Source organism: Ambystoma mexicanum, chromosome 5p, assembly GCF_040938575.1.
Source record: "Ambystoma mexicanum isolate Mex_15411 chromosome 5p, UKY_AmexF1_1, whole genome shotgun sequence".
NCBI lineage: Eukaryota > Metazoa > Chordata > Amphibia > Caudata > Ambystomatidae > Ambystoma > Ambystoma mexicanum.
In genome coordinates this window covers 384,569,351-384,595,829 of record NC_090930.1, presented here as the reverse complement: position 1 = coordinate 384,595,829, position 26,479 = coordinate 384,569,351, and the positions used below count along the sequence as shown (strand labels likewise).

The window sequence follows — 26,479 nt, the reverse complement described above, 5'->3', positions numbered from 1 at the left end:
GAGCACAGAACCATATTTCAATGAAGAAGCATAAAACAAAAGCAAACAAACACAATTGCCATACATAGCAGTGGGCAAGGGTATGAAAAACTTAATAATAACATAATGTTGCAAGAAATACTGCTCACAAAAATATCCCCCAGAAAACTCAGTATCACCTCTCCATTCAACTGGACCAGAACGTCCAGTATTGATTTATTTATTTATTGCATTTATTACTCGCCCAGACCCAGAGGTATCACGGCGAAATCACAGACATCTTTTAGAATTTCTTATACAATGTTGCATATCCATCAAAACAATAGTAGCAGACAGCTATAATATTATACAAAGTTACATATCCATCAAAACAATGCGACGCACCTCACGCTTCATTCCAGCCAATCAGCGAACACGTTGCATGTCCACAGACATGATGCAAGCCGATTAGCCAATAGTTGTCCTGTTCGCGGAGCGAACAGGGAAGTGTGTCCGCAGAGCGGACATAGATATCACTAATTTTTTGTGACCTACTTTTTTGGTCATTTTTTTAAAACTACTGGACAGATGTTCACCAAATTTACAAAAGCAGGCTTTCAGGACCAAGCTGCTGCTCCTGCCGCAAATGTGGTGAAAATCTGTCCAGCGGTTTGGGATGTAGGCGTGAGCAAAGTTTTTTCCCCATTCAGTCTATGGAAAAAAAGACATTTTGGGACCCCACCTATAACTTTGCCCCCCCGGACCAAATCTCCCCAAACTTTGCAAAAAATTCAGAGTGGGCAATATACTTTTTTGCAAAGTTTGGTGAGGATTTGTCCAGGGAGAGCCAAGTTATAAGCCGCCCAAAAAGTGCTCTTCCTATGGGATTAGCAACTTAACCATAACTACCGTGGCTGTGTAATATATTACCCCCGTCCAAGGTGGAATATATATTGTTATTTTACCCCTGTCCAAGGTGTACTATATTTTTAATTGCAAGGGGTATGGAGTTTTGTGTCGGGACAAGCTGGTCCCCTGCGCAACAAGTTGTTGGTGGTCAGTGTTAGGCCTGCAGCCTAGCACATGGTTTTGACGGGGAGACAAACTCCAAGGTTCCCAGGAGGTTTGAAATTCTTCGTGGGTTGACAAAACCTTGTTAGTTACCAGCGCTGGCAAGGATTTGATGCTCCAGTACTGTCATTAGGTATTCACACTTCAGTCCTGAGTTATGGTTGTGCATTTGGTATTTATTGGTTCAGGTGTAACATAACACTTGTGGCACACTGTGCCTGGATGGTGAAACAAAAAACACAGCTGACGCGCGTTTCAACTGAAGTCTTTCTCAAGGCAGGCGAGTTGTAGTGGGGCTTGGGTTCGAGCAAGTAGTGTTTGTGCTATTTTACGGCAGAAAGTTCTTAGCAGCAGAGTACTTTGTTGTTGCTCTCATCTGCGTGTTAGATTAAACTTGTTATCCTTCCAAGATCGACTTTGGCCTTTCTTGCATAGTGGGTTGTATTCTCTCTGGTGTGAGTGTCCAGGGACCTGCCTTTAATTTGTGATCCCCGCAACCCCATATTTATGGAGGCTTACATGTCGCCTCTCCAGCAGGAGCCGCACCCCCCTACAGTGACGGGTCCTGAAGAAAACGTGTTCTGAGTGGTTTAGCAGGAGCCATTTTAAGAGAAGTCTTGTCTGCTCTTTGTAGCGGGGCACAGCTCCAAGGAGAGTGCAAGCCGGTGTTGAAACCCTATGATTTAGGAGTTTGGGTGAGCACACACATGTTAGTAGATTCTTGTAAGTGATAACAAGTAGGGACAGATGCATGGGGAAGTGTGAGAGGTATTAACGGGTGGAGAGTGAGGTTGTTGATGTGAAACGGGTATGGTCCAAGTTATTTTGTATTGGTGTTTCTATTATAAAGAGATTATTTAGGTAAGGCAAAAGGTAAGGCAGGGTTGCCCCACCCCCCCTCGGAAGAGGAGGGAAGGTGGTACCATAGTACAATATATTATTTAAAGGAGGAATATGGAAATAAAAGTAGTGGTCTCATATCAGTAGTAGGCCTATGATAAGTAGTGGTTGGTATTTAGCTTGTTGGTTTAGTTTATTGTGTTTGCCTTTTGTGGATGAAGAACAGGCCCTAGGAGGGACGGTAAATGTGTTCATCACAGTGTGGTGTGGTATTGGATGGTTTTGTGGGGTGGTATATGCGTGAAAGGGAGGGGACAGAAAAGAAAGGGTAGGGATTTATTGTTCTTTTGGTTACAAGCAAGTGGCAGCATGCATGGCACATTAGTGGGACTTTGTGGGGATAATAAGAGATAGATATTGCTAGCATGGGGGTGGAACAACAATAGAACATACATATAAACCCCTGCCACTGTATAATGACAGGGTGGAGAAATATCACAAGCAGTGGATTGCGGAGACAGGAGGAGGGGGGGGAATGCCATGTCCAGGGCAGGGCACACACAACAAGAGCATCTTGGAACACATGTCAACATTTTTAGTAGCAAAATATAAGGGGAAGAATCTACAGAAGAGAATATCAATTCTAGATCTCTCAGGGGATGGTTGAGGACACAGAAGATCAAGGGAGCAGAGTAGAGGCACAACGACAGAAAGATGGGAAGTGTAGGAAGGGAGAAGGAGAGGCTGGGTTGCCAGTGGAGTGCAGGTGATTATATCCATTGACAGCAAATCCCACATAAGGGTACACCAATACAAGATATTTACCCATTGCAATGGAGGCCCCTTCTGCTGTGGTAGGGTCCCCTTCAGCACCGGTAACACCACAGGATACCGCTCCCACACCACCGTATAAGCACCCGCCTGAAGTATCAGCATTGGTGGGTTACAGGTCAAAGGAGTTTGATGATAGGCTGACAGGATTGTTAACAGAATTAAGAAGGATACAAACATGCCTGAGGGCATAAAGGGAAATGTGGGCATCAAGAGAAGGATCGGGAGAATGGAAAAATGGGCAAGTGCTGCTTAGGATGGATGCTCAAGGGATAAGGCGTGTAGGTGTTGAGAAAGAAAGAAGCCCAGGTGGGTGGATAATCCAGGGAGAGGAGAATACAGTTTTGGGAGAGAATGTGGAGGAAAAGAGCGATGATACATTTTCAGAGGGTCAGAGCGAAGGAGAAGAAAGGGGTGAAGAGGCAGCTGAGAGTACCCCCCAAGTAGGAGGTGTGTGGGAGGGGGTAGGTTGAGGAACAGGGCCGGCCGGATGGCATTGGTAAAGAAAAGAGGAGTCACAAATAAGGGTGTGGAGAGTAGGGTGAAGATGCAGATGCCCCTCTTACCTAAGGGGGCAGGGAGAACACAGTATGTGCTCTGGCCCCTAATGGATAAGAATAATTTAATGACGGCCCTCCCATAGCTCACATCAGGGGTGAGCAAGTGGATATATGAATTAGAGAAGAAAACAGCAGGGGTGCCCCTTGCAATAAGGGATCTTAAGAGTTTGATGGTTGCTGTAATTGTGACCCAGGCTGGGGATGTATGGGTTAAAACTAGATATCCGGGTGTAACCCTGGAGGATGATCAGCATGATGGAGCACCGTTTAATGGAGTTAGAGCACAGGTATGGGACACACAAGTGAGGGCCTTTCCAGATACCCTTGATTTACAGTCCTTGAAGCAGTATACATGGGTGATGATGAGGACCCAGCTACATTTATTCTCAATATGCAAGAGATGTGGAGAGCTGAAATGGGAGGGTCGTGGGATCAGTCAATTCCATTTTTCTATGTTATTGTAAAGAGGACCTTTTCAAAGGAAGTGCAGAAGGCATTGGATAAGATTGTGGGTATTGAAGCAAAGGGGTGACTGGAAATACAGAGTATAATATTGCATCATTTTAAAAGGATCAAGGAGCGGGAAAGGGAAACAGTCCAAAGACGGCAGGGAGGGGATACAAAATTGGTGGAGAAAAAATTGGCAAAGGTTGCCGTTCAAGTGCGTGTATCGACGTCAGTACAGGTGGAAGGGACAGAGAGCACCCAACAATTTGTGAGCACCACTATTGCAGTGCTCTGAGCTGATGGAGGACAAGGACAGTGAGGCAGGGGCAACAGTATCCCGGTCCACAATGGGAATAATGAGGGCCACAGTGAGGAAGCGGGGGATTTCGAGTGGCAAGAGGAGGAGGTTTTGGACCCAAGTGGGTGTGTTTGGACCATCCTAATGTTGGAATTGTTTGAGGGAATGTAGGAGCAGGTCTGTAGTAGGCTATAATTATGGGCCGCCACAACAGGGCCAAGGTCCCACAGAGCCTCAAGGATTAGGGTATTCACAACAGGGTCAAGGATATCAGAGTCAAGGGTATTCCCAGGGGCAACACCAAACATATAACCAACAGCATCAATCATATGATATGCAAGTGCGGCATCCACCACAGCAGCAGCAGTGTGGTGCTGCCCCATGAGCAGGGTACCAAGTGGGGCTACTGCCCTCTTTGGATGATCAGCAGTAATAGGAGGCAACCCTTTCTCATTTTCTAGAACACACACATACTCTGTCTAGGACAGCCCAGAGAGAGCATTTACATGTCTGTTCGTGTCGATGACCACCCACCCTCAAGAGAGGAACCTTTGTGGGGGGAGATAGGATACAAGAAGTTCATATTCATGATGGACTCAGGTACAACCAAACCATGTATCACAGAAGGAAATGTTCAATTATCGGGAAAATATCTTGATGCGCAGGGATTCTCTGGGGCTATTTCTAAGGTTGGGAGGGAAGGTAGTACAGCACCCTTATTATATTCCGAACGTTCCCCTGTCAATTGACTGGACAGGGACCTGCTCAGCAAGTTAAATATGACCATATCCTTTGCAGATCATGCTATAATCTGTTCCATGCCTGGGATGTGCATTGTAAGGGAGATGGTGATAACAAACCCAATGATAAGGGAGGTGGTGCTCTAAGGGATGCCCCTAGACCGAGACATGCTTATTTATGGTATTACTGTGCTTGTGGAGGCGAGTGCCCACAGATTTTATCTTTTGTCCAGCAGTGTCACCTGAGGTGGTTGCGGGAACAATATTGTTGCTGGATCTGCAGGGATTGTTGGTTTCAGACAAAAGGGTTGTCCTGTTAGGAGTTGACAGGGACGGGTGCCAGTGTCACAGTGCTCTGTGTAGACCCAACTGTACAGCTAAAGAAAGTGACAGATGCAAAAGTGTTTGAAAATATAGAATAATAATGGAAAATAATTCTAGAGATCTGTATCCCCTGTGATATAATGATACAGTACCGGAGAGTGCAGTGCTGCCTGATGGCAGTGTTAACTCCTCCATTATATTTTGACAAAGACTTAAAACACATGCACTCACAGTTGTGGACTACAAATCCACATGACGTAGGGTTACTGAAGAATGTGACCCTGTGCGTATAACAAAGCCAGGTGCAGAGCTGCCCACGGTGAGACAATATCCATTATCGAGGATAGCTGAGGAGGGTATTAGAAAGACAATACAGGCCCTACTGGACTTGGGGATTATTGTGCCATCTATGTCCCTGTGTAACATAGTGAGATACCCAGTCAAAAAATCAACAGGGGACAATTGGAGGATGATTCAGGACTAACACTCCCTAAATGACGTGGTACAGAAAGAATTTATAGTCTTTTCGAATCGTGCGACAATTTGATGTAGCTTCCCCAAAGAAGCCGTGTATTTCACTGCAGTGGACTTGAAAAATAAATGTTTCTCAATTCCACTCCATCTTCAGTTGAGGTACCTCACAGCATTTACAGAGTGCCAGATGTGGTTTGAAAAACTAGGTTACCTCAGGCGTACTGCGAGAGCCTGAGCATTTTTAACAGAATATTGCATGCCGATCGAGGGAATATTCAGGTCCCTACCATTATTTTCCAGTACATGGATGATCTGCTAGTGTGTAGTGACAGTGAACAGCAGTGCCGAAGTAACTCCATTTCACTCCTCCAATTGTTGGCCTCTAAAGGGTACAAGGTCAATAAGGCCATATTGCAATAATGTCAACAGGAAGTGCTCGGGGCATTTCATATCATTAAACGGTAAAAGAATACTACCAGACAGGGCAGTGTTAGTACTGACCACCAACAGACCTGCCTCAGTTAAAGAAATGCAGAAGTTTCTGGGCCTTTGTAATTACTGCAGGGCCTGGATTCTAAAGTACGTGGCATACCCATGGACACTTTTACAGGCCCTTAAGGAAGCTCAAAAACACAAAGGACCACAAGTTACAGTAGACAGCAGAAATGATCAAATAGTCTGATGACTTAAAAGTGATTAGGTCAGCACCCGTACTGGCCACCCCAGATTATACGTAGGCATTTTACTTGTTTTCACATTCAGATGGCGACCTTATGACAGCAGTATTGACTCTAGGGGCAAGAAGCCATTGGCCTATTATTCTGGCACTCTGGATACCGAGATGCAAGAGCAGTGTGCGTGTGAACAAGCTTTAGCAGCTGCTACTTTTGCAATAAAAAAGTTCTACAATTGTGATAGGGTGTTCAGTCATGTTGTATGTGGAACATTCTTTGTTCGACATTCTGGAAAGGTCAAAATCTACTCTGACTACACAAAGGTCTTCGGCATATGCGATTGTCATTTCTAACCCCATATTCATGTAGTTAGATATAAAACAGTAAACCTTACCACCTTTTTAACAGACAGGCCCACTACAGAGGATTTAACGATGCAGGACTGTGCCACATAAGCGGGGAGGAGGATGACATTCCCAAAGCAAGGGACTGTGCATTGTCAGAGGGTGAGATACATTTTGTTGATGGGTCTTCCACAATTGATCATGAGGATGGCCAAAGACGGACTGGGGCAGTGGTGGTGCGACATGAGGAAGGAAAGTATGAGACATTGGTTCTGAAAAGATTGTCTATGCATTATTCTGCACAGGTGGCGGAACACGTAGCGCTCATCAAAGCACTGAGAGCATCTCAAGGGAACCATGTCACAATATATTCCGACTCAGCATACGTTACAATAACTGCGCAACCTGCTCTATCCCACTGGAAGAGGAGGGGGTTTTGGAGGGTGGATGGATCCCCAGTGCAGCATGCAGCACTGCTAGCAACACTGATAGAAGCATTGTTCCAGCCATCTGTGACAGCGGTAGTCAAGTGCGACCCCCACACTAATGGCCAGACGAAATATCAATGGGGAAGGCAGCCACCGAAGTAGCAGCCAAAATGGTGCCGCATATCCCAAACAAAGGATCCGCTGAATACATTCTGAATGCCCTTCCGGATAGTGAACATCCAAAACCCTATACCGCAGTGCACATCTGCCAGATTATTTAACTACAAGGAAGGGCACTTGAAAAGGAAGAAAGAGTTGTGGTCACAGAGAGGGTGTAAGCAATCTCTGATGGATCTGTTCTGGAAGCAGGAGAGCTCTGGGAATAAAATAATGCACCAAAAGCTGCTAGCTGTAGCTTTTGAACAGTTACACTGCCCATCCAACAGTTCGAAGCAACACATAGCAGCAGATAGACAGGAGGACTGATTTATACCAAACATTGAGGAACGCATTACAGAAATGGCCACACATTACACCACGTGTCAAGGTTTCAGTACCGGGATGACACAATGGATGTTACAGGGCACCCTGCCCACCCTACTGGGCCGTTCCATTAATTATACATAGATTACGCTTATATGGGTGAGCGTTGTAATAGATCAAGGTTCTTCATTGTTGCGCTTTGTCCTTTATCAAGCTGGGTCGAACCAGGGCCATGTGCACATCTGGATGCAAAGTGTGCTGCCAGATTTTTGGTGCTATAAGTCTTCCCGCGGTGTGGGTGTGTGCAAGGTTTAATGTCAAACAATGGCACACCTTTCTTCAATGCATGTTACAGCACTACTTGGCATCAAACAATGGATGTGTTTGATTTACCACCATTAGGCCAAAGGCATTGTCAAGAGGATAAATGGTCTCCTCAGAAGTAGGTTATCCAAACTGTGTACCACGTTGAAGAAAAACTGGGTGCATTGTTTGCCGCTGGCCCTCTTCATTTTACGCACGCAGCCAAGCAACGACCACCATTTGTCACCCCATGAAGTGGTCACTGGCCGGCGTATGCATACTCCAATATCCCCTGTAAGAAGAGCTTCAGACGCACATAGCAGCGGTGCTAGGCGATGAGTTCATGGAGTATTTGACTGCACTCACTAGGGCTATTAAATGTGTCTCCCAACAGATTGCACCTCCCATGATTGTGGAGATAGTGACACCGGATGTCTAGACTACTATGGTGGCAGATTCCGAGCATATGACCACGCAATCACTGCTGCCTGAGGACTCATATACGTCCACAATTTCATGAATAGATGGAATAACCCTCGGTTCCAAGGGCCCTACGAGGTGGTCTTTTGCACTCCTCTCACTGTAAAAGTGAAAGAATTGCACTATTGGGTTCACCTCTTTGACATTCGTAGGGCACCTCCAGAGAGTCGACTGGTATATCATTTATCTTAAGACAAGGGATAGCAGTACTTGTCCCTCATCTACCTCACATGCCTGTCCAGGGGTGATACGTGTGCGATAGCATGCTCTAGTGGCAAGCAAAAGCCTAGCTGCTAGCTCCATCTCTTTGCTCTTTTTTCAGGAGTGTTTTTTTTTAATCTTTTCTCCTTCTTTCTCTCGCTCCCTCTCTTTCTCTTTTCCTCCATTCAATTCCCTCTTTCTCTCTCTCCCTCTTTCTCTCTTTCCCTCTTTTTTCTCACACTTTTCCTTCTTTGTCTACAAAGTACGTCTTGTACGTTTCTCCTTTTCGTTGTCTTGTGTGTATTTATTTTTATTTCAGGAAAGAAGAAAATGGACGTGACTAATGTAAATAATTTGTTGAGTAGGGACCTGAGCTGTAGATGTACGCCTGAGAAAACATGGACCTATGTTTATTATTGTGGATGTATTATTTTTGCAGCTGTCTGTGTGCTATTGATTGCACTATTGGGATTGTATTGGGGACGGTGCTATAGAAGGAGGTCCTATTAAAGGGAGGAATGGGGGAAAGGATTGTATAGTATGGACATTAATTTAATGTAAGCACAATACCTCATCGGGGGAACAGTGAAAAGGTTATTTTCAGCAAGAAGAATATTGACTACCACTTCAAAATTATATACTGTTATTTCTGATAGCACTATTGAAGCTTCCATCTTTGAAAACAGTTATAGAATAACAAAATGAAAAGTATGACAAAACTATGACATGTATCAAGGACTGGGTTTGGATGAGATCAAGGATATTCATCATCCTGAGTTCACCAACTCATGGTATTCTGACATGAGTGGTGTGGGGAGAAATGCTGTCAATGGAAGCTGTAATGTGTGTTCACTCATTCTGCACGTGTCAGGGGCTCCCAAGGTGTTAGTACCACAAGCAATTCCAATTATCGAGGCACAATGCCTAGTTCATCTTGCGCTATGAAGAATAACAGGAACGTTCCAGGCACCTAGTGTGCAATTGTAAATGGCGAGTCCAGTTTTTGTACACTGCTGTGGGGATCCAAAAGACATCAATTGTGTGGAGCTGCCATATCTGATGGCGAAAGGACGTAAGCATGTCAATAATAACTGACAGGACACCACACTTCCTTGCTTGGCAGAGGGACTGGTAACATATAGGAACGAAAGGATAGCACAAGTGGACAATTTCTGTGTGCAAATCTGGACAAACTATATCACAAAGTTGACAGGGATTTCAACAATGGAAAAGGCAGTGTGAGTGCACAAGGAAGAATATAGACTTGGTTTCCGCAGCAAGGGTACAGTTTTTGTGGCCTCAAATGTACATTGCAATAAGACGCTCTTGATCACAGACGTGAAGAAAGGAACAGCAGCATTGATAGAATACTACTGGGTTTGTGGCCAACAAGCTTTCTTGCATCTCCCACCATAATGGAGGGCTGCTGTTCGCTGGCCACATTGCACTGAGCGATATTAGTAATCCCAGAAGAACACCTGAAGGGGGGAGCACTGCCTGCCGAGGGACCAACTAGTCTCCCCATAATTATGAAGACAAGAGCCTGTTGTCCACACAAGAACTACATATTCTGGCAAGAAAAGGACAGTTCCAAAAACCAAATAGGATGAAAAAATTGATTTACAAATCCATAGACTCTTCCGCATTGCTTGCTGAAAAACCAGAAGAGTATATGCTCTTCATCTCAGCAGAATCCTTTTTTGCATCTTTACTTTTGGCGGGAGTGCAGGCCACATCAAATGCCAAATGGTTGCAGATCCTAAAATGGGAGCTGGTCCAGCTCCCCAGCGACACAGAGAATGGGTTCAACGTGATCAAGGTTGAGCTGCGTGCATTGAGAATTATGACGATGCAAAATCGTTTTGTGTTGGACATGTTACCAGCAATGGAAGGTGGGGTTTGCAAAAGATTTGGTAATTTCTGCTGCACATTCGTGCCTCCAAGGGATGTTTAGAACGCAACATTATCCCACATCATCGAAGCTGTATATGGCCTGGGTGTTCACATGAAGATGGGAGGAGTAGAGGACACTGATTGGTTTACATTTGCATTTAGCTGGGTCCAATCGTGGCTTGTAGAGATCATGGAGATGTTAATGCCCATCATTGTGTTCATCCTGGTTGTTTTCTGCACCTGTCAGCTGGCCCTTCGATGCTATGTCAATGTGACACCTAATAGCGCAAGAATGATGGTTTCAATTGGGGCTCCAAAGCACCTAACAAAACAAAAAATATAGAGGTACAAACTGATGTCTCAGATGGTGGCCTTAAAAATGAAATGCTCTCCATCCCATATGGAGATGAAGTTGATCATCTATACCTCATTATTATTTCTCCACCCCCTCATCCAGAAAACTATACAGAGGTGTGGGTGCACCTGATGGGGGAGGGGGATGCATCTACATGACTTGTTCACCTGAAGAGTACGCACGCAGGGGGAGAGTTTGCAGCAAGTGTGTAGGGCCTGGGTGCCAATAAAGGGAACTCAGCCATGTGTGGAAGCAGAGATGGGGGAGCTGGAGTGCAGAGGTATTGCAGAGTTTGCTACTGTAGACGTAATGAAAGGGAGGCATATTGGGAAGGGAGCAGCCTCACCCTACTCCCCAGGCGCTTTGGAGTGAGGTGAGATGCATTCAATGTACTATGATGGGCCGAGAGAGGAGGGGGGATGGTGAGAGGACCAACTCCGAGATTAACAGAATCCTACTTCAATACAACCAAATATAGTCTATCCACATAGTTCAGCAGAAGGCGCACAACGTATTGCTATTTTGCATACATATTAATAACATTAGGTAGGAGGGAAGGCCTGCACTGTAAATGTGGCATTGCATGCATTAGGCCCAAATTGAAAGATGAGAGAAATCTCCAGTCATGCCCGAGCCCCCATGAGGAGAGCCGACACCCCCAACCACCACAACAACTATTCATTGTTCTAACAGTGTTGCAAAGATGTGTTTCTTACTCAAGAGGAATGTGCCCTACACGGCTGTGATCACAGACCGGCACATGGTGGGCTTGTTATCTCACAAAGGCCAATGCATGACCCAGCCCATCCCCAAGCGACCACAAGTTATTGCCAATATAACTGACTAAAACTTAAGACCTCCGAGTTCCATGGCACCAGGTGCCATTTGACCACCAGCCACAAAGTAACAAGTCCTGAGATGTTCAAAGAGGATGGAAAGGTACATTGTTGACGAGACAATCGTGTGATTTGTATTGCAAGGTGCTGGGAAGGATACATTATAGTTCAAAATGAGGGTGGAGACCTTGGAGCGGATGGTGCAGAGGAGAATGAGTGAAATGTGTGTGTGAAGGTTAGAGTGCCCCAGAACTTCCTTTGTGCCTTTCGTAAGGCATGCCAAGTGAACAGTAGGAGTGATAAAACAGGTATATGGTAGGAGCATAATTAATTTGTTTTCTGACCTTCGAAGTGAGAAGAAGTTGATCACTGCAGCACCCACGTGAAGGAAGACAGATGGACTGGGCTGCAACCAATGGCCTGGCATCCCTTATGGGGCAGGCAGATCCTGTAGAGGCACACACGAACCAGCCATGCAGGATTTTACCCTATGCACAAAATAGTACAAGCAGAATCTTATAAAGTACAACATCGTCATTTATGACGATGTTGTACTTTATAAGATTCTGCTTGTACTATTTTTCGGCAGAACGTTCTTAGAAGCAGAGTTATTTGCTGTTACGCTCATCTTCATATTAGATTAAACTTGTTATCCTTACAAGATCGAGTGGGCCTTTCTTCCCTAGCTCGTTGTAGTGTCTCTGGTGAGAGCGTTCAGGGACTTGCCTTCAATACTCACCCACAAGCCAGCTGTTCCCAAAGTTTCCTGACGCCAGGGCCCGGTATATTGTTGAATGGCTCAGGATGAAGCTGTCATACGTGCATCCTGGGTAATTGGCAACAACATGCATGATATGGCCTTGCAATCACAAATCACCTGCACATTTATGGAATGCCAATGTTTATGGTGCTGCAATAGATGTGCTCCGTCTATCGGGGAGGGTGCAATGAATGGCTGCCAGGACCTGCAGAAAGTGTGACTTTCCTACCACACCGTCTGCCTTTTCTGCAGTGTGTGTGGCATGTCAGCTTGCCTAGGCACACATGCTAGGATGCAGCGGAAGACTGAGTGGAGGCTCCTCAATTGTGTGCGCTGAGATGTACCCACGACAATGGCTGTTTTATGCTTGAATGATCCAGTGGTCAGGAAGTGTAAAGCTGCTAGCATTTGACCAGAGGTGTCAAAGCCTGTGAGCACATGGAGGGTGATAACAGGTAATTCTCCCACTCCCTGACCAGGTCTAGGATGATATGGGGATGGAAGCGGTATTGCACATGCACTTTACCATCTAGCGTTCCAAATAGTGTTGTTTGTGGTGGGAAGGTTATGGCCCTCTTCTTCCCCCTTCTCCTCTTCCTCCTTCCATTTAGTAGGATCAAAGCTAGAAATGCTGGATCCGGAATTGTAGAACTTCTAAGTTCATTGGTTTTGCATACAGCATTGTATATATGACCTTTCATCACGCTTTGTGCTTTGCGATGGGTGAAGGGTGGCATAAAATTGCGCGATAGCTTCTATGACCAGGGTTTACTTAGCGCTTGATGGACACGTGTTGGTTGTTTGTATGGTGCCTCCCTCTACACACCCACGTTCTTCCCTATTTTCCTCCTTGAATAGTAATTTTGAATGTTCCGCCCTAATTTAGTTCTTTGCCCTGACCGTTCCCACGCGTTGCACTCGGTTTCTCGCAAAGCGTTCCTGCTCAGCGTAAAGTAGGAAGGGCCATTGCAAAGTCTGATTTGTGAATCGGTAAAGCCATTTAAAGTCACTGCGCGCCCGCTAACCTTTTTGTTAATAAGGCCCTGCATGTGTTAGTCTATGAACCTAAATAATAGTATAACAGAAACATGAAAGCGGTCCACTTATAATGCCAATAATGCAAAAATGACAGGAAAGAATTTCCTGAATAAATGTGCAGAAAATACATTTTTTTCTTTTGTTTCAGTTTCCGTTAGTGGTTATTTAATGTACGGTTTGCTCAACTGCTTACTGAAGCCCTAATTGGGATTACGTGTATCTGTTAGTTCACCCGATGAGCAGTAGAACTAGTGCTACAAGTGCCTTTAAACAAGTCTCATACCTACAGTCTTCAATAGGAGCTATCGTACAAAGGAAGCATTTAACTCATGAAAAACGTCCTCAGAGGGAGAATACAGGAACCTCAGGGATTTGAATGTGTCACTATTCATATCACTTCTAATTTTACAAACTGTGATTTTGAGAAGTGCATTTAGTGAGCAATTTAATGGGTATATGCACCATTTCCGAAATATTTGCCCCACAATGCTCTGTACCGTGCCAAGTTGAGTTGACATGTGGGGAGAGCACACAGATGGCCGACTCTCGCCTCCCCTGCATGTCTGCTCCCTTTTTTGTCACTCAGCCACACGTAACCATTCTCAGTGCAGTTCACTTCAGAGTGCAAAGCATATCAAGTGATAAACGACTCAGAACAGTGACCTACAGGATCATTGATTTCTGACAATTGATTAAGCGTGTTATGGTGTCTGTCAACAGAACCCGTGCAGAGATTGATAAACACAACACACCACAACAGCAGAGCTGTAAAAGGAGCGTTGTATCCCAGGTCCAATGATAAACAACCAAGGCAAGATGGTGTTGCATCTGAAGTGGTGAAACTTCTTGCATGCCCAGACCGCTGCCAGGCTCTCTCGTTCAGCTTGGGAGTAGGCTTGTATGACGGATGTGAGCTCTCGGTTGGCGCATGCTACTATGCAAGTCTGCGACTACTGGTGTGGGTTGGTCTGGGCTAGTATGGCGCACAGTCCAACTGGGCTAGCATCGACCATGATCTCAGTGTCCCACTCTGGATTGAAATATGCGAGCTGGCAGTTGTTGGCCAGTTCCTTTTTAATTGCAGAGAACGCTTCCTGAAACTGCGTGTCCCATGTGAATGGGATATCTTTCTTGAGGTGCAGTCTGAGTGGACTCATCAATGTGGCATAATGAGTCAGGTATCAGGCGCAGTAGCCCGCCATCCCTAGAAAGCAGCACAGTTTGGACACATCCTGTGGGGGTTCCAGGTTGTCAATAGCGCTGATCTTTTCTGGGTTTGCTCTGACACCTTGATCTGAAAAGATGTGGCTGAAGAAGCAAAGGCTATGCTTATTGACGCAGCACTTTGGGCCGTTGAGGGTGAGGCTTGCTTCATGTAGAATGGTGCACACCAGTCCTAGTGCCTTGTTGTGTTGTTCTTGAGTGACTCGGAACACCAATATGTCGTCACTGTAGTTGAAGGCGTTGGTGACTGGTGCAATCAACCTTTGTATCGTTTCTTGGAATATCTCGTCTGCCGAGGATATACCAAAGTTAAGGCGCTTATAGCGGAACAGGCCATCGTGAGTTGTGAAAGGCGTTATCGGCGTGGATGCGGGATCGATGACCAGTTGGTGGTAACCCTGGTTCAGATCGAGCTTCAAGAACCGGTGGCCTGGTTTAGTCTCACCAGCATGTCCTCTATTTTGGGTCCAGGGTGTGTCTCTCTCTGAATTGCCATGTTTGGGACCCGCATGTCGACAAAGAGGCGTAGGCGTCCATCGGGTTTTGGGGACTACCACCAGGGGGACACCCATGGGGTCGTACCTTCCACTCTTTCTATTTTGTCATTTTGTAGTAGAAGTTGCAGCTCATGTGTCACCCTTGCTTGGAGGTGGAATCCTATCCGCCTGGGGTGTTGTGGCAAAGGCCGTACTGTGAGGTCGATGTGCAGGCGAATGACCATGTGCTTCAGCATGCCTTCACCCTTGAACAGGTTGGGGAACATCACCTTAAGCTCGTCGAGGTCAATTGCTTTATGAGTTAGCATTCGTATTGACTCGGCCTTGGATTTTGTCAGACTGGCCATGTTGGAGGTTGATCAGCCGCAACGTGGTGACCGTCTTGTAACTAAGGAGGCATCTTCTTGTGACTGGGCTTTTGATAACATGAATCGTGATGGGGACTTGTTGCTCTCTATGTGGTAGGTCATATAGTCCTCTGAATTGTAGCGGTAGGGCGCACCCCATTGAAAATTTAGGGCTCGTGATGGCTGTTGTGGGTACGTGGCAGCTATGGTTTCATATGTCTTCTCATTCTTTACATTGAGGGTGGCCCCCGTGTCAATGTGGAATGGCATGTCGTTACCTCCCAAGAGTATTGTTACTTTCGGGCTGTGCTGTCATCAGATGTGTCGTAGATAAAACGGATGTATTCGTTACTGTACCGGTCATATTCGTACTATTGGTCTGTGCCCATTGGTATTTCTTCCGATGGCGGGTTCTCATATGGGTCGTTTGCAGGGAATTCTCGTCGATGGTCCTCTCCTTGATAGGGTTGTGTGTGAAAGGCATGTTCCTGGGTGTTGAATACTCTGTCATACGTGTCAACTTGTAAGTTCTTGACGGCTCTAATCAACCCAGGGTGTGTTGGGTATGTCTTGGTGCTCCTAATGAAGCTTGTTCTTGAGTTGTCTCTCTCTGTGTATGGTCGCACGCTGGGCGTTCTTATCGGGTCATACCTCCGGGAGGGAGTTGATTGTGGTGAAGGCCTGTACGCCAGATGTTGGTGAATCTGTTCACGGCATACTATTTGGAAATGGTTCTCCTGGCCACCCGTCAAGGACATTTGGCTGATGGCGGGGCATTGGCCCTTATGTGGGAATTCAAACCCACATCTGTAGCATTGTCTTTCAGGTTGGGTCCGACGGGCAGCGTTCAAGGTGTCTTGGCGGAGTGGTGCACCCGTTTGGCAGCCTTGTTCTTGGGGACTATTTGCTATGGCAGCGACCGTGTCTGTCTTCTTTGGGTTCTATATCTGGGCAGCCAGTATGTCAACTCGTTCGTAGACTCTTGCCACTTAAGCAATTTCTTGTAGTGGGAGGGGTTTCTTTAGCAGATGTTTCCTAAATTGTGAGGATATGTACCCCTCTATGACCCTTAGGTGGATGGCATCATCATCATTAAAGTTTGCAAAGCCACAGTATATATTTTCCTTTGGAGGCGTAGTATAAGTTGTCCAATCGTTTTGTGAGGGTTCTGGGCGCACTGATTGAAATTGTAGAGTTCATAGTCTCTGTTGGGGAGTACAACCAGGCGACCATGGATTGCAGTGATGAGGAGTTGATAGGTGCACTTTTCTTGGGTGGGGGGTGGTTTTAGTGACACTTTTCATCTCTTTTCCTACCAGATTGTTAAATATGTCTAGTTTGTTGGGTGTGTCTTGGTTTACCACTGCCCTCATGAATTCTTCAAATTCATCCATCCACAACTGCCATCTTAGATCTTGGTCCTCCTGTGGTTCCAAGGTGAAGGGTTTGCTTGTGCTATCACTGGCTGAGACATGATGGCTTTTTTCTGACGAGTGTTGTGGTTGCTGGTCTCTTCTTGAACGTCCTCAGTACAAATATGGCACTTCGTTGTTGTGGGGAGAATGTGTGCTCTGATCCTCGTGTTCCAGTGTCTTGTGTGCGCCACGTGCCTGTGGCGCCTGTAATTGTAGCGGTGGCTCCTTGCGTTCTAGTGGCTTATACATAACATGCGCCTGACTATGGCGTCTTCCGTGATGTTGCAGCAATGAATCCTCGCATTCTAGTGGGTTTAAATGGTGTATCCATTTGAAATCCTCATGTTCTAATGTGCGTATCCGTGCTGCATATCTGCGTGTTTTCAGCTTCCCTCAATGCCCGGCGTAGTCTCCTTTCTCGATCTGCGTAGTGTTTGCAGCGGCCGGCCGCAGACTGCTGCAGTCCCCGATGCGTGTGGCACTTTCCTGTCTGTGGCCGTCGCTGCCACGTCTCTGGCCTGCTGGGCTTACTTCTACTTCTTGCTGGGGGTCTCCACACCACCGCAGCTGATGTCGTCCTTTCCTTCATCTTCATGTCTTCCACCCGATCACGTCCCTCGGCGGCGGATCCCTCCTGGAGCCGAGCATTGCTTGATGCTTCTCCTTCGAACCTCCTCTTTGCAGAGGCTGCGGCGCAGGTGTGGGTTCCTGGCTCGTCGCCAGTTGTTGCATCTGACCCGCGGGTCTTCCTTCATTAATACACAGAGACTCGATTACACGTCCAACCTAACATCACTAACTTCCCTTGTGTCCTCCCTCCCCTCCCCTCCTTGGGTCCATCTCCCTTAGTCCTGTACTTCTTTCCCTTAAGGGAGCCGCGTCCCTTTTAACCTCTAACAGCTCGTTTAGCTGTGCCTCGTCTAAAGTTCTCTAAACCCTCTCTGCTATTCTAGGCCTCATTGCTGTATCTAGCGAAGAGTGTATGGCCAGAACTATTGCAAAAAGAGTGGGTTCATTTGCATTAACCTACATTTACACATCTTAATCTCTGCCCCTTTCAGTAATACACATCATGTGTCTGGATATGCTCAATAGTTTTGCACAGCACTAACTTTGTTTTGCTGAAATGCACATTGACAAGATATTCACTTGGCTGTCTTTAGACTCTGTACTGTCATTCTCTGCTGCCATCTTGTGGTCAGATGAGTGAAGTTCGCATTGTAGATTTCAGAACAGGCTCTAGTGCTGTCTATGGTGAAGTCTCACAACGCTCAAACGGGTATCATACAATCTGAATGAAGAAAGTGTTCGCTCATAGCTATCTTCCCTTAATCAGGCACCACAAGTAAAGAGGATTTCCTAGCATATCCTCTTCATTTGCTCCAGAAAATCGTGTTCCCTGTTCACAAATCACTGGTGCTCACATGCAGATGCTCCGCACCGCCTACCTCCTACCCTTCCATCACCTGGATGAAATTGTGAAAAGCACTGGGTGGAAGGGGGCATTCTGTTCTATGTTAAAGGACATAGCATAACACACAGAAAACTAAGTATTTTCCTAGACCTCTTTGGAACATTTGCAAGGGGTCTGAACAATGCTTGAGTGGGTCATGCAAGGCCCATTTGTACATTTTCTTTTAAAGTGCAACATTGTCAGAATGATTTAGTGTTGTTGAATTTCTACCACCCTATTGGAGAGTGAAATACTTATTTTCTTTTTTAACATTTCACAGGCACCTGAATGACCTGTCAATGTAGCACGCATTCCCAGACCCACATGGGTGATAGGAGCCTGACATTAGTGTCAGGTGTCTACGCCTGACACTAATGTGCGCAAGGAGTGATAAATACATATCACAATAAGTTTCCCCAAAACTGTCATTGACATTTACTAAAATGAAACGTTTTGACTGTGTCCATCTTTTGGGAGAGGTATTTTTTGGGGGGAAAATGAAAGGACTATTATGATAGGGATTTTTGGGTGGACAAGATCTGAAACATCTGAGTACAAATATATATGCAGGTATGAAACTATGATTTGTTGAGATATGGAAATAATTTGCAATATATCACACATGCGAACTAGGAAACACATACATGGACAAATAGTGTTTGCAAATGTGTATTGAGCTTCACATTGTCAATGTAGAAGTACATACACGTAATCCAGTGGGTTTGTATTCTGTAGTATTTGTTTTGCATTTCAAAAGTTGGTCTCACATTGGAATGGTTAGTAGCCTTGTGGGTTGCATTCTGCTATTTGAGGTATTGCATTTAAAATAAAAATAAAACAAATGCAAATACCATAAATCAAAGCAAAACCCAGGACTGGGTATGACAATAATGCTCAGCATGGAACAGCAAACGTCTAGATTTGGCCATCGCATATAATAATCTCCCAGAGACTTATGTACTATGTTCATGGATTGGTCCAGTCATATAGTCATCATGTTATATCTGCCTTGTCTTTCAGCCATCCATCAGCAGCCTACTAATATGACTTTCATATCATGTGAACAAACTCTAAAGTCTATCCAGCTTTGTCCACATTTAAAGCACCCTAATTTGAAGAAATTGACAGATTCTCCTTCAGACTTCATTGCAGAGAGAAGTAACTCTCTTTTATCCCAAATTGTGGACTCCTTAGCCCCTTATCTGGACTAAGAAGATGCAAGCCAAACCTTCTGGATATAGTTCACTACTAACCTTATCAAACCAAAAGAAGAATCTTTGCAGAGCAGAATACATGTCGAGAAGATCCCCAAACATGGACAATAGTCTTCAACTAATACTAGAAAGGCAAATATATATAACAGCCATCATTGATGCGAAAAAAGATTACTACACCAAGCTAGAGCACTCTTCTGTCAATTCGACAAGCACATTATTTAGTATCTTGGAAGGTCTAAGCAATCCGTGTTCCACTTTGCTCTGCCTCACTCCATCAGTAGAATGGTGTAATAAACCTTTCTTTGATAATATTTTGAGTATCATTTTTCGCATTAATATACAAGCGTGTGAGAACTCTTCTGGCAATTCTTTTTCCTTGGATGTTTCGGCATAGATTGTTCCTCCTGTTCTGTCCCTCTCAGAAATATTTGAGTTCAAGCCATTCTCATTAACTGATGCCAAACCTATTATTTTAAACCTGAAATTGATTAACTGCAGGGGCGATCCTTGCCCCTCCATGGTCATTAAAAATATTTATACTTTCTCACTCCATTGATTTCCAAACAGGCAGAGTCCCTGATGTTATGAAACAAGTCTGCGGGTTACGTATGCTTAAACAATCTACACCGGATTCTGAAGATCGTGCCTGTTACCACCCAATTACAAATGTCCCATTTCCTTTTAAATTAGTTGATAAAGCCCTTCTATTCAGCTAGAAGTCCATTTAGAAGCTCATAACTTACTGGGAGACAAACGGTCTGGATTTCAACCTGGTAAAGGGACATACGTAGGTCTCCCTAGGATTGTATGTATTTTAGACATATCTGAGGCCTTTGCTACTCTGGACCACATTGTTATCCTTCATTGCTTTTGGGAGATATGTGGAACTTCTGAGAATTCTGTATCTTGCCCAGCTCCTTTTAAACAACGAATGGTAAAAAAAAAATAAATAGGGGATTCTGTCTCTGCTATAGAAAAGGTTCACTATGGCGTCCCACAAGTGTGTAATTTATAGATCAAACCTCGACATGATCCCTTATTAAATTATTGGAATTTCAAAACTATGCTGATGGTATGCAGAGTATCAATGTATGACTCTCGCTTGCTTAGATACCCCTGAGTGGTTGCACTTACATCCCTCCATCAGGTTGTAGTCACACATGCAAATACAAGAGCTATGAGTGGCAAGCCGGTCAAGTGGCACAGCGAGTAGAGCGCTCGCTTTGACATCTGTGCAGAGCCTGGTAACTCAGGTTCGAATCCCGGCGGGGCCAAACTCAGCCTTTCATCCTTCCGAGGTCGATAAAATGAGCACCACACACCGTGGGTAATAAGCAGCGCTCAGATACCTGAGGGTTTGTAGCGCTATATAAATGCCAAATTATTATTATTATGATTTCCAAGGTGTTGGCACCATCAAATAAATTAACTATGATTGTGTGCTACAGCTCATCATTCTCTTTCCATCTAAGTGTATTGGTTTAAGAAAAGGAAGTGCACTTATATAGCAGACAGTGTTGAAGGGGATTAGAGTGCTCATTGTATTTTTCTTGGAACACTTCAAGAGTGAGCTAGACCTGTTATGGGACCAACATGTAACCTCTAGTTTACACCTAGATCACTTCAGCAAGCACATTAATGCAGGGGATAAGAAAGGCAAGGGAGGGTATCCATGATGGTGAGCCACAGACTCAACAAGGGATCTACGAGGGTCCGTTTGTCAATAAAGTGTAGAGCATCAATGGGAGACACATTGCAGATCCACCAAGAGATACTCATGCATGGGTACTCTATTTCCTCCCAAAACTAAATCCACTAATTGTAGCTCTCTCTATCACCACACTGAAGGGCACCCTTAATATCGTAGCCATCTAAATTTATCCTAGCATAGTGCTCAATTACTGCATCACCTTTTGGACAGTGCTCCCTTGCTTCTGTGCTACGTGCTCGGTATTTTGACAAATAGTCCCCCTCTTCTACAACCCGAGACTTGCATCGCACAATCTTGCGGGCCTTCTTAGTGGCATATCATGTTTCTAATAAATCAAAGTAACCTAACAGGCTTACTATTGGACAGCATTATTTTCATGGGTCTATCTTCTGGGTGAATCTATGTATCAACGCATATTTGAGCACATGGAAAGGCTGACACAATTGCCGCTGCAAGAGGCGAGCAGAAACAAGGCACTCAGTCAAGGACAAGTGGAGATGGAAATGTTCCAGTTACCAAGACAATACGCCACTTGCAGAAAGTCAGGCTAAAATTCTCATAATTACGGGTGTGAAGGGCATAATTTCATGGCCTCATGACATATGATCCAGCTGAACAGAACAATGCCCATTCAACCAAGTGAGACAAAGGGCCTCATTACATGGACGGCAGTGGACCAAGGTGCTATTAGCACCTTGGTCCATGCCGGTAAAATACTGGCACCGCCTTGGTGGAAAGGGGAATTACTGCCCTATTCCAAGGTTGGTGGGGTGGTAATTCCCCCTTCCCCCATTGCCCTTCCCCATTCCCATTTTTGCCCCATAGGGCATAATGGGAATGGGGAAGGTGCTAATTACGGCACCGCAAATTGCGGTACCATAATTAGCTCCCTGGTCCCTTTGCGGGTTGGTTTTTAACACCTGCAAAAAGCAGGCGTTAAATTCTCCAACCTGCAAAGGGACCTCGTAGTAAGGCGGTAAGGGTTAACGGTCACCGGTACCATTAACGGTGACCGTTAACCCTTACCGCCGTCCGTGTAATGAGGCCCAAAGAGCCATTCCCATTGAACCAAGGGAGAAGAAGCTACAAGTGTAGCACTTGGATGATTAACTGAATGCACTCTCACAGGCTTAGGTGATCAGAGAATGGCAACATTAGGGAACACTTTGCACCTCCATGTTCATTCCCATTGCCTTGAAAAGGTACACCCAACCTGGAAACTGTCCAGGGTCCCAGGGATGGGGGGACACCCTCTGAGCAAACCAGCTTCACCTTTCAAGTGGGGATAATTTGTTGCAAGGGCCAATGGTCTCTCTGTGACCCTGCAACATTGTAGATTGATACTAGTAGGGGTGATTTTAGGAAGGGCTCCTAGACATGGCTATTTGATTGTAGAACAAACCTATATATTCTCTATATGCAGCCTGCCCAAACTGATCAAGGTAATCGGCTGATAGGTTTTTGGGGTGACATCCCACCGGGATTAAACCGGGTGACACATACTTAAAAAACGAGAGCTCCAGAGGATGTACATTTTTCTGGTGTGATCCCTGTCATTTGTTTGATAATAAAAGACAGTGATCTTGCCCCATGGATGAGTCTTCTGTTCTTCTGGGTGGGTGGGGGGGAGGGGTTTGATGGGCCCAATGTTCTCAGAGGACAGTTGCTTCTTTTTTGGACCAAAAAACATCTTGTCCCTCTGCATGCCTGAGGTGCTGTTTGGCGACCCGCGGTTATCGATCCCTACAATCATGTGTGTAAAGAAGAGGTCAACAAGATCTGCCTTTGAAGAGACATTTCTGCCCGCTTCCCATAGGACGCCTATCAGACCGGGCTGCAGAGTGGCAGGTTGTTGGAGTGTTGGTATCCAAGAGACCTCAGTGGATCACAGAGTGTAAGTATACACTCAGCTACGTGGCAAATGGGGGGGACGAACTGTCCATTTGGAGTCTTTTATTGAAATCTTTATTTGATGTAGAGGTGCCTGTCAGGAGGTAAGTTTGAATGGTCAGCTTAGACAGTTAGCTTAGCGAGCAGATGAGAAACAAAAGTATAATGGTTTCCCTGTGAGTGCGGCAAGTTAGCATGGCTCACGGATGATTCCTTAAGGGTTTACCTGGGTATATTGGTTAGCAGAAGAAGCTACCTGATATTGTAGAAGGTGGTTTCCTGTTTTATCTTGGGGAGGTGCATTTCTATAAAGCGACACTATAGAAAAGGGACCACGAGATTTGTTGGATTTCACTGTTAGGCGACAGGAAGGCAGCCGTGTACATGTTATGTTCTGTTTGATATTGTGTTCGGGCAGGTCATAAGCAGGCACATTTGTTGAAAGCTCGAGTTATGGTTTGTAAACTTCTTACTCTATGGTAGTGGTGACGTCAACAGTGAGGTTGTTTGATTGGACCCAGATTTTTGTAGATGAAACAGTGATGAATCAATGGGGTTTGAAACCGGTCATAGGACATCACAAATGCGGCCATTGTGTGGCATGTCAATTTACCTTAACAAGAAAATCCTTCGAGTATGGCAACAAGAAGGAATGGAAGCTGAATAACCACACCAACTGTCTGAGTAAAAATGTGATACATATTATTCAGTGCCCATATGATTTAATCTATGTCGGCAAGACAATGAGAGAGGTGCGCCAAAGAGTATCAGAACATCGTTCATGTATCACAAACAAGGTACAAGACAAACCTCTGGTTGAGCATTTTTCTAAAATGGGACACATGGACAAGTACAATGCAAAAAATAAAAGTTCCCAAGTAGGGAACTTACGTCCCCTGCACACTATCTAGTGTCTGGAATACCAGACCAACAGTTAGATTTCACTTACAAGAAATATTTCATAATAAATTCAAGAGAATCTGTGATTTGTAATATATAGGAAAAGGTAATTTGTGCGAAAAAATAATATTAACTCAGATAAGGTTACAAGAACAATTCTTCATTGTTTATTCTTGATGTTGAAGATATGGAGGGCCCAACGCGTTTCGAGTGCTACAACACTCTTCATCAGGGGCAATAACAAAAGTTTATTCTAGAAGAAAATATATACAAAATGTACATTAGAAATATACTTACACCAACAACATTAAATCAACTCCATTTTGTAAATGACTCATTGTAGATCAAGATATATATCACAAACACTCATAGCATATAAGGATTAAATGTATGGCAGTAACCCGTAGGGGCACCCCCTGTGCCTCTTTCATACGTATAGAGATTAATGATAAATTCACTAGATTGATACTAACTTCTACACATTGATCAGATGTGGAAATATGTAGAAAATCTCTACTAATCGTGGATTCAACTAAAATTTTTAAAGCACCTATTTGAGGAGTCTAACCTTGTGTTTTGCAATAAAGAAGGTTCTTCAGGAGAACGCGGGTGGTCTGGGGCGGAAATCCCAGGCCTTCATCTAAATACGACAGAAAGTCTTGATGAGAAAGTCCTTATCTGTAGAAGTAAAATAGACATGGAAGGCGCCTATTAGGACCGTAAAAAATAGTAAGTTGAGGATAGATTAAGATAGAGGAATGATGAGTCACTTACGGAGATATCGTAGTTGACCAGTTTCGGGATAGGTGAGGCGGAGTGGTAATCATCAACCGCAAGTGGTCTGGAGGAAATTCCGGACTGAAGTACTGAGAAAGTAAGGGCAGAGGATCAAATGTAAAGTCTACGTATTAGACAAAGGAGGTGGACCAAGTTTTCACAGACTTATAGTAGAATTCTTGTCCGAGTCAGAATATGAAAGGTTTAGTATTCTTACCTAGTGCATACCAGGGTGGCACTAAAGGAGACCTGCTGCCGAGGGGTTGCTTGTCTCCATATATTGTGCCGCCATTATTTATAGAGTAAATGGTAATGTGACGTGATCACGCATATGCGTGTTGTGCGTCATGGTCTAAACTGAGCAGTATATACCGCGGCGTGTTTACAGTGTGACGTCATCACGCTCGCGCGTACGTGTCGTCATATGTAAACAAACCAGGTGACAGGGTAAAAAGGTAATAACAAAACCTCAAGGGGAAAGTCAGTGTCCAATGTATGAATACCCCTCGGTAGTCGAAGGTGTGTAGGGGGAGAGAGAATCAGGCGTGACATGTTATGGACCAACATCTTAGCGTAAAGATCCTAGTTGATAAGACTGGTACACATAGTATATAGCTACATCCTTGTAATGTAATCCACCAATGCTAATCTGCCCGTGTTCCTGGTTCACAGTCTAGTGAAAGGGGTATCATTGGTGCAAATTTGGATTTCAAAGACAAAATTAGCGGAATAAATAGAAATATCTAAGCATTAACAACATGTTTAGATTACTATTCACCTGTCCATGCCAAATGGTTCACAATCTTGTGATGTGTTTAAGCCAATGCTAATCAGCAATCCTAACAACTGTTTATAGAAAAAACATTGAAAAGGATGAAAAACAAGGGGGGGGGGGGAAGAAAAAAAAAAAAAAAAAAAATATAAATTTCATGTCGGAAATCTTTAAATGAATGGACCTAAATAATAGTCTTCATTTAAACCGAGTGGAGTCATTGCATCTAGTTTATGAATCCAGTATAGTTCTTTTTGTGCCAAAAGTTTGGGTAGGTCACCTCCTCGTTGGAGGGGGTGTAGTACTTCCAGTATTGCAAATCTCATTTGCGAGATGTTATGCTTGTTATCTCTAAAGTGCCGGAATACAGGTGACTTCAAATTTTTTGTGCGAATCTGAGACTTATGTTCTGTCCATCTTTCTTTGGCTTTCCTACACGTTTTCCCCACATAGTATTTCCCACAGGGGCATCTGATGGTGTAGATGACATTTATAGAGTCACAGGTTGCGAAGTTTTTTAGAAGAATCTTTTTACCATTATTCGGATGTCTAATATGGTTGCCTTTGATAATGTTCGAGCAGTGCTGACAATTCAGGCACGGAAAGGTGTGTAAATGAGGTTAGACTTAGTTGGTTTCGGTTGTTTGTTAAATAGTACATCACCTAAGTCTAACCTCATTTACACTCTGAAGTACTCTGCCCAGAGCTTTCAAATCAAAAAAATAATCACTAAGAACTGGGATCTTATTAAATCAGATCCGAATCTTAACCGTCTCTTTCCAGCCCCCCCAATGTTAGCGTACAAAAGAGGACGGAACTTTAGGGACATGCTCATCAAAGCTGAAAGACCTAAAAAATCCACTCAAAGAACACTGACGAAGTCACGTAATGGCACCTTTCCGTGCCTGAATTGTCAGCACTGCTCGAACATTATCAAA

General features: G+C 44.6%; 1 protein-coding gene and 1 long non-coding RNA gene across 2 annotated transcripts in view; one reads left to right on the top strand and one right to left on the bottom strand.

Annotated features, from left to right (window-relative positions):
- F9 (coagulation factor IX) overlaps positions 1 to 26,479 on the top strand; it is a 512,309-nt gene that overhangs the window by 392,651 nt on the left and 93,179 nt on the right. The gene's annotated exons all lie outside the window — the stretch shown is intronic.
- The window catches only part of LOC138480957 (uncharacterized), a 38,827-nt gene continuing 36,923 nt past the window's right edge, over positions 24,576 to 26,479 (bottom strand). The window contains exons 3-4 of the long non-coding RNA XR_011274170.1: positions 24,767 to 24,858; positions 24,576 to 24,670 (exon numbers count right to left, since the gene is read on the bottom strand). This is a non-coding gene — a long non-coding RNA (uncharacterized lncRNA). The remainder of the gene's footprint in view (positions 24,671 to 24,766; positions 24,859 to 26,479) is intronic.